Source organism: Parasteatoda tepidariorum, chromosome 1 (genome assembly GCF_982258835.1).
Source record: "Parasteatoda tepidariorum strain Cologne lab strain chromosome 1, Ptep-v5.0, whole genome shotgun sequence".
Taxonomy (NCBI): domain Eukaryota; kingdom Metazoa; phylum Arthropoda; class Arachnida; order Araneae; family Theridiidae; genus Parasteatoda; species Parasteatoda tepidariorum.
This window is the reverse complement of record NC_141755.1, coordinates 109,778,753-109,787,607: the sequence shown is the minus strand read 5'-3', so window position 1 is coordinate 109,787,607 and position 8,855 is coordinate 109,778,753. Positions and strand designations below refer to the sequence as shown.

At 35.6% G+C, this 8,855-nt stretch overlaps 1 long non-coding RNA gene across 1 annotated transcript in view; it reads right to left on the bottom strand.

The window, feature by feature from the left end:
- Nucleotides 1–1,019: 1,019 nt before the first annotated feature.
- Nucleotides 1,020–8,855, bottom strand: part of LOC147816704 (uncharacterized) — a 108,471-nt gene continuing 100,635 nt past the window's right edge. The window contains exon 12 of the long non-coding RNA XR_015428761.1: nt 1,020–1,960. This is a non-coding gene — a long non-coding RNA (uncharacterized LOC147816704). The remainder of the gene's footprint in view (nt 1,961–8,855) is intronic.

The window sequence follows — 8,855 nt, the reverse complement described above, 5'->3', positions numbered from 1 at the left end:
CGTGAAAAATGATTGGCTCTTTCATAAGCTATGGACCCACGGTACGCCGAAATGAATTTTGGTTGTGTGAAATGTACAAAAAAATTGAATAGAAAAAATATGAAAAACACGCTTTTGCAAATTACCTCGCGAAAGTAGACGTGGTAAAGAAAAATTCTCATTTTTGAAAAGGGAAAAATAAGCACTTTTTAATGCCACCCAATAAAAAGCACCAATAAAAACGCTACGCACCAGGATCGAATTATAAGTACTCGAAGGCACAATCAGTATTAGTACTTGATTTCATTAATACTTTATATTTATACCGGATTCCTCACTCAGGGTTTTTCAGTCTACATCACGGTTTTTATCATCTTTTATTAATTTCATTATTATTGCTGGAATTCATTTAATATTTGTTACCAGGGAGGAATTAATCAGTCTTTGAGAATGGTAACATTGTCTCATACAATATTGTTCACATTAAAATAAATGAGACATTGGTGAAATTAATTATGTTTTGTACCTACCTAAAACCTTTACCTCAGTTGTTTTAAGCATTAGAATTGTTACAGAATTTGTAATAATAAATTTTAGTACTAATCTGTTTTTAAAATTTACTAAAAACGGTGATTTAAAATTAATCTAACTTTTTTTAACAGAATATAACCAGGCTAAATAGACTCCAGTTTGCAAAACACTGATGTCTCAGTTTATTCTTCCAATATTTAGAATTAAAGCAAATTTAGTCTGCGATAACTTATTTTATATCGTATTTTTCCTTTTAATTTAGTTAATAGATTCACCATTTCTAATTTTAACTGTTGTTTTTAGCATTAGCTTGCTGATATTACATATCTTACTCCTAAGCACTCACCTCTTTTTAGCGAAGATATATTTCCACAATAAGCTGTCCCCTTTACCAATTTTTTATGAATTAAATTTTACAGTAGAGTCCAACTTCAATAAATATGTCTAAAAAGAACCCAATTACTTCCCTATTCAGCTAAAATGTTTTTCTTCTGTTGTAAAAATGAAACACACACAAAATAATTTTTTAATTACATCACTGGCTTAGCATATTCATAGTAATAAAATATAAGATCTGTTATAGTAATCAGGAGGCTTAACCTAAAGAGGCATGTTGATTTACCGTTGAGCCTTTTGTCAATAATAAGATTACTATTATACATTGATGCAGCTTATTTTTTGTGTGCATCGTATTACAAACCTATAGAGTATAAGACAGTAAAAGAAAATTTCCTAAAAGTATGGTTCAGAAGATGTCTTTAAACATGGTTTACAATCGACTAATCTTCTCTATTACCAAATGCGAGTGCTTGAGACCAAGTCCAAACTAAGCAGGATGATTCAACTACTAATAGGTTTAGTGGGCACTGTTGAAAATATTACGTCACATCATTTTCCGGAGGTTGATTTAGAACATGCACCGGTGAGGTAACTTGGCAAATAGTGGTCCACCATTCCCAATGGATTAACTCTAAAATCAGGCGCCGGGTGGACATTTTCGGAGATATCTTCTGTATCAATCGTCGTTGGCTACTGGAGTTCTTCAATAAATGTCTGAAAGCGGGAACTTTTCCAAAAATAATGGAAAATTATATAACGTGGTCGCCCTTATTGGTAAACTAAAGAGATATCTAAGATTGCCTGAATCCTATAGGCTCATCACCCTTGTCTTGGTCTGGGGCAAGATTCTAGATGATTACCAAGAGACTAGTCTATTATCTAGTATCTTCAAATTAATTGATTCGGTAGAGGACGGATGTCTTAGTAGACTTTCGTTACAGCAGCTGAACACCCATGTTGAGGAAGATGTTATCGAAGATGTCAACTTTCACCTCAAATCCATCAATTTCGCATTAGATACTACAACTTCTTCTGATCACTTCTTAAATTTTAATTTGTGTTGGCAACGTATCAAACTTTTCCACAGATTTAACTCCTTTTGTGACAGACCCTGTAACAAAAAGTATATTTTGAATAACTTTTTTAAAATATTACTACAGTTATTTAAATCAAAACTATTATCAAAAAGAATTATGACTTTTTTTCCAAATTACTTACTCTAATGTTTGAAAATAAGCAAAAAACCGACTATGCTGTTCCAACGATTTTCTATACCATTTGAAGGCTAATTTAAAACTTGTGCATTTATAGTCAAAAATTATTTACAGCTTGTTTCATCCATTACTTTTTATTAGCTGTTGAAGTTAAAAGCTTTTGGTTGAGAAGAAAACATACATTTTAAAGTAAAATTCAAACTTGTGTGATTAGAAAAAAATTCAACGTTGCTCATTAGGCTAATGGTGTCGTAATATGGATTAATGCTTGTGAAAAAAGTAAGGATTTTGGTTTGTAGCTCAGAAATTAGCTAAAATGTCTCCTAACCACAAATTTTTTAAGCGGGGTAGCTACCAAAACTTTTTGATGGGTGAATGATTTCCCAAAACGATTTAATAAATGGAGACGGAATTCAAATATCTGTTTTTTTTTGGTTATAAATTCTCTAAATTTGGTTTGGGTTATAACTTCTTTCTTATTTATTCATTTATTTCATAAATACCAGAACATGAAAAAAAAAGTCCTTGGTATCAAGATAATTTAAACTTTTGTTTATGGTAGTTAAATCTTGAAAACTTTTCTGGCATAAGATTTTTATGGAAAAAAAAGCTACAGCACCATAACAGAATCCAGTAAAGTGGTGCATTTTCAAAAACTCATATTTCTCTAATAGCATGATATATATTAACAATTCTTGCACTGTTACCAGTAACGTTAGTGAAAGGTGAAAGAATTAACGCCCCTCCCTCGTGATAACGTAAGTGAAAGAATTAACGCTGAGTAAAATTTCTTCAAAAGTATCTTTCTTCATAATTATATTATTCCACAATAATACTGGCTATCATAAATTAAGGAAAAATTACAAAAACAGCAATAACTCTCCCAAAAATAAGCCAATCCCTATAAAATTTTATTATGTTATAAAAAAATTGCTAAATAGGTAGGTGTTGTTGCTATTTCTCATCCCCACTGGTCCATGAATCCATTCACCCCCAGGAAATCAAAAAACAAGGCCGGGTCGGGCAGAAAATCCTCCTTTTCAAAATCCACACAGCTAAGGAGGTGGGCCGCGCTGGCTGCACTGGAAAAACATTTGTTGCAGGTGGGATCTGCTGCTGTTCATACCTCATGCACTTTATGTGACCGCTGATGAATCTAGTGAGCGCGGTCTGATAGCCTCTATTACCTCTGAAGGTCAAAGCACAATCCGGCTTATCCCCAGAGTACCAGATATGCACCGGGGGAGTCTTCCAGACTAGCTGGACACCTTTCTTTCTAATGGAGTGAATTTCCGAGGATGTGAGTGCCAATCTTTCCGGCAGAGGTTCATTTGTGCCAAGTTTTGCCAGCGAGTTAGCGATCTCATTCCCGTATAGACCAAATATAAATAAATAGGTAGGTACTTTACTTAAGTCGAAGTAGAGCTGCACAATGGGCTATTGGCGACGGTTTGAGAAACATCCCTGAGGAATAAGACATGTCATCGTAATTTTGATCCTCTGCATAGGGGATGGCTCCACTGATTTGATCCCCCGACGACCTGCGCGCGAAGTGGATCATTTTACGGTAGATTTGTAGTTGTAGTTCCTTTACATCGCACTAGAGCTGCACAATGGGCTATTGCCGACTGTCTGGGAAACATCCCTGAGGATGATCCGAAGACATGCCATCACAATTTTGATCCTCTGCAGAGGAGATGGCACCCTTGCATCGGTAGCCCGACGATCTGCACGTGAAGTCGAGCACTTTACGGTAGAACAGTTTAACGAGGACCCATACCGCACTCCCTCTGTCCCTACGCAGACTGATCCAAGTGGTCACGCACCCTCACTCTGACCGCAGCCAGTGATACTTGATTTCGGTGATCTGCTGGGAACCGTGTCTTAACGATCAGTCCACTGCGGGGCCATTTTACGGTAGAACAGTTTAACGAGAACCGATAAAGCGCATTTTCTGTCTCTAAGCAGGCTGATCAAAATGGTCTCTCACACTCTTACTGACCTCAGCCAGTGACGCCTGACTTCGGTGTTCTACTGGGAACCGTGTCTTCACGATCAGTTCACTGCGGGACTCAATTTGGAAGGATTAACGCATGGAAGGACAATACGCGAGACAAATATCACGCAGAGGAATTCTGAGTGACACACTCAAAATTCCTCTGCGTGATACAGTGATGGAGAAAGAGTATGAAGTCTCAGAAAGTAATACTACTTAAGACTAAAGGACTTATATAATTTTTTTTCTAATACTGTCACGGAATGTGTCGGCATGGCCGACCGGCTAAAAGCACTACCCTGGAAACGCGGAGGTCCCGAGTTCGTTTCTCCATGTTATTATTTATTACTTATAGAATGCTTTAGAATATTCACATTGTTACGTCATTTCTGTTTCCTGATTACACTGTATATAAATTCCTTAGTGTCAAGTGGAAAAGGCAGTTATACCATGTTTTGTGTATTTTGGATGTTTATTAACAAACCTATTCTACGCCAGTCGTAAATTCTATTCTTTCTACGTGGAGTCATAGATTATGACATAATAAGAACAATATAACAGAATGAAGTGAATTGCATTACACATTACTCGAGTAAGTAAGAGTAAGTTGAGTATGGAGTACCGCATTAGCCAAAAATATTGACAGCCATCTGATATATCTAAACTTTTTTTTTCATCAGAAATGACCACTTCACTCCAAAAGGTATTTCTTTGCAATATGCTAAACGAGCATTTTCGTGTCATTTAGCAATCTGAGTTTTCCTTGATATTTTTAAATTAAATGTTTGGATTATTACTTAAACCGAGCGGCTTCTGCATGGTATTTGCATTTAATTTGTACCGAGACTAGCAAGCTTCCAGATTCAAATTTCTTGCTGTGAGGATTTCCCCCCCTTCAATACACTATTTACTGCCACAGCTTTCAGGATTCCTGAGATAGCTATTTACTGTAGCCGCATTATATTCTGATTTTTTGAGATTCACTCGAGATCATTCCTTTAAAACCTAAAACTTTTTTCCAAATTGTTTTTCAATGACTATGCCAATTTCGCAAGAGCGATGGGCGCTAGGGGGTTAAAATTCATCGTAAGACTTCCGGTTTACAACTTCTGTCTTTTAAGCCCAAGCTTGAAAAAAAAGCACCATCCATTATTATCATACTTGTAGTGTTTTCAAGTATAACGGGTTCTTTCAACTCAAGTGTCAATGAAACAAATGACAAATTCGGGAAACTACTCAAGCCTGCTATGATACTATCTAAAAAATAACAAACGGTGCTATTTTACACAAATATAGTCAAATAAGGGATAACATTCACAGCACGGCTACCCTTACACTTAGAGCCATGATGGCTCTGGGGATAGAGCGTTCGCCTTTCAATGAGGTGAACCCGGGTTCGAACCCCAGCGAACCCCCATCGAACCCAGGTCGATACGAATCCGCATCCGGCTTGCACCGACCACAGAGCTGACGTGAAATATTCTCAGTGGTAGACCAATAATGGGTTTGAGTCCCTTTGCCACCAGGCTAACCGTGGGAGGCTCTCATGATATAATAAATATAATATAAAATTAATATAAAGGAGGTTCTCGTGATGTAAAACAAATGCTAGTTAGTTTCATCAAAAAGTCCTCCAAGAAGGCAAATTTCTCTAAATACTTGATCCAAGAGTTCCCTTGTCTTCTGGATTGGGTTCAAAATTACAAGGCTACGGAGTTGAACATTAGTAGTCGAAAACCGGAAAATTGGGTCGACTGCTCAGCGACGGTTATAAAATAAAATAAAAGTAACCTTGCCCTTTATTTATGCTATCATATTTTTTAAAATTTATTTTTGGCTCAAGACCTGTTTGAATTTATAAATTACAGAAAACTCTTATGAGTGGTAAAATTTACGTGTAAATTTAAACACAAATCGAAACAATTAAACTTCCTAGAATATTAAGCCTGCTCACACGTCGCCTCGTAAGCGTAACATAAGCGGAGGGATACACCGGAAGTTTCCTAAATTTCTTCCGGTTTTAAGAAGCTTTTCATTGTTTATATTCCCATCCACATGGAATAAACTTGTCATGTTAAGCAATTAGACGCTATATTTGCGAGCAGAAAATAAATTTGTATATTCAGCTATAACAGCGGTGTTTCGGTGACATTCAGCTCGACTTTATACTTGTTTTCCAGCACCATAGACAGCGTTGAATAATGTCAAGAAAGGAGAAAATTTTATTTAATGTTTGTAATGAATTTTTCCTACATAATTTTTGCTTATGAATATTTGTTACTTAACTATTGCTAATCAACGTTATTAAAAACACACCATCGCTGACTGATGAACATTTCAAAAACGTTTAACTTCTTTCACCTTTAGATTCATTATTAACCCTCGCAGAATTAGTATAGACAATATTTTAAGTTACGAGATAACCATAACCGAAGTTAGACACAAAAACGTTCATTTTTTCCCCGTCGAATTCGGATTCTTCGCGATCGAAAGTTTGGATCCCTTTATGTTAATTTAACTTTTGGCGCATATCGTTACATCTTGGGAAATTTTTAAGTGAATCGAAAACATTCCTCCTGATCCCGATCTCAGATGCGACTGGGAGAGGTGGGCGCAAATCAGTTTTAAGAAGATCTTCATCGCCTGTGCCTCTAAATGCTGTCTTTTCCTTTATACACAGATCCCGTCTCCCAACCCTTGGGAAAGTGATTTAGATTAGGTCTATGGAAGCTAGCCTTCTTCTCTAGATAAAATTTAAAAAAAAAATCTTACTTCGAATTCTAGTTGTCAAAAAGTATTGGACCCATTTTGTTCGAACTTAATTTTTGTGATATAAACTGGTGACAACACTTGATGAGACATAGTTTCCTTTCACATTAAAAAAACTGAAAAGTAGAATGAAACCAAACCTGGCCAAAATATCGTTCGACATTAGACCAATATAACAGGAAAAATGTGCAAAATCTGTACCCTAAATAACGAAACTGGTCATTTGTACAGCAAAGAAGCAGACCGACACCCTGTCAGAGAAATACATGTCTAATAGCGTGTATGATCACCTTTAACAGTTACACCACTCTCTCATTGGTTTTTCATATTGTTTACCTGGGTCCTTATCAATCACTGTGGCAACCACACCCACTCATGCACCAAGGCAGACTTGAGCTCATAGCAATTGAACTTTGATTTGCGTCGCATACGTGTTCGATGGAATCCAGATCGGGGGACATCGCAGGGCACGTCAATAGTTGTATGTCATCCGGTTAGAGGCATTCGTTCCGAACTGGGCCCCATGTGTAGGATCGTTATCGTAGATAAAGTTGAAATTTGGTTCATATACTGTGCGGAAAAGTCTCACATGGGGGGGGGGGAGGATAGCGTTCATGCATCGTTGACCTGTACTTCTATCGAACACATGAAGGTCGATATGTCTGTCCAGACCAAGGCATACATCCCACTAGTTTATTTCAAAATTGTTGAGTCACATCTCCTTAATCTCCCTTGTTAGTAGCCCGAAAGCAGTGACATCGTTCCTATTTTTCATCCACTGCGCAGTTTATGTTCTTTATGTCTGAGAACTAAATTGATCCATGCCGAGACCTTTTGTCTAGAAGTTGTTGATCTAACACGCTGAATAACGACTAACCCATGTCGTTTACTGATCATTTACTCCCTGATTTTGAAATTCCAATAATATTTTATATGAGATTGCGACGCTTGAACTTCGAATTATCATTCCGACATATTTAATTTGAGGCATTCAATAATAATTCGACGTCGTTTACTGATTATTTTTAATTAATTTTCTATAGTTTTTATCACGTTTACATTAACCTTGCCTTCGTGCATGTCTGTTCGGATGAAATTTTGTAATCGATTTTAAACTAACTTCCCGACTAGCTACAGACTTCAAATTTGGCATATAGTTCAGAATTGGATGACAATGCATGAAAATGAAGAGAAAGAAGACATACAAAGTAAAATAAAATTGAAATTAAAGAAAAATTAATATTTTCGCAATTGTCTTTTGTTGTCGATTCGATTATTTCAAATGAGTGTCACATGTCAGTTGAAAAGTTTTGTGTACAGTGAGTGAAAAGAGACCTTGGAAGTGAGAACAAAAAAGTAATAATAATATTTTTAAAAACCACGTTTTTGTAGTGAAGAATAATAGTTAAAAAATATAAATTTGAAAAACGAAAAACGTCGGGTGCATGAAATACATAACAGTACATATACTAATTTTCTTACTCATACACATGCACATCCACATACATGCATACACACAAACGTACTCTACATACACATCCACATTCAGATATAATTACAGATTTACATACACATATTCTCATAAGCACACATACACACACTAATAAAACATTACTGTTAAGTATTTCATGCGCCCCACGTTTTTCGTTTTTCAAATTTTTATTTTTTAATTATTATTCTCCACTACAAAAACGTGGTTTTTAAAAATATTATTTTTTATTTTTATTTTCTTATTATAATAAAATTCTGAAATATCCTGTTATTACGTCATGCGAATAGGAAGTTGAATTATCACTTTTTGATATTGCTAATGAAGGTCTTAATACAAATTAAAATCTGTCACTATGCATTTTTTTATGAATTTATTCATCGCTTTTCAACCATTTTCATATGATTTTTTTCGAAATCTTATATTTATATACGAGTTATATAGTTAGATATGAAGCAACTTATTAGCTTAGCAGGAATAAAAAAACATTTTAAATTTATCTTTTCATAAATTCGTATTTTTTCTGACTTATCGAGCA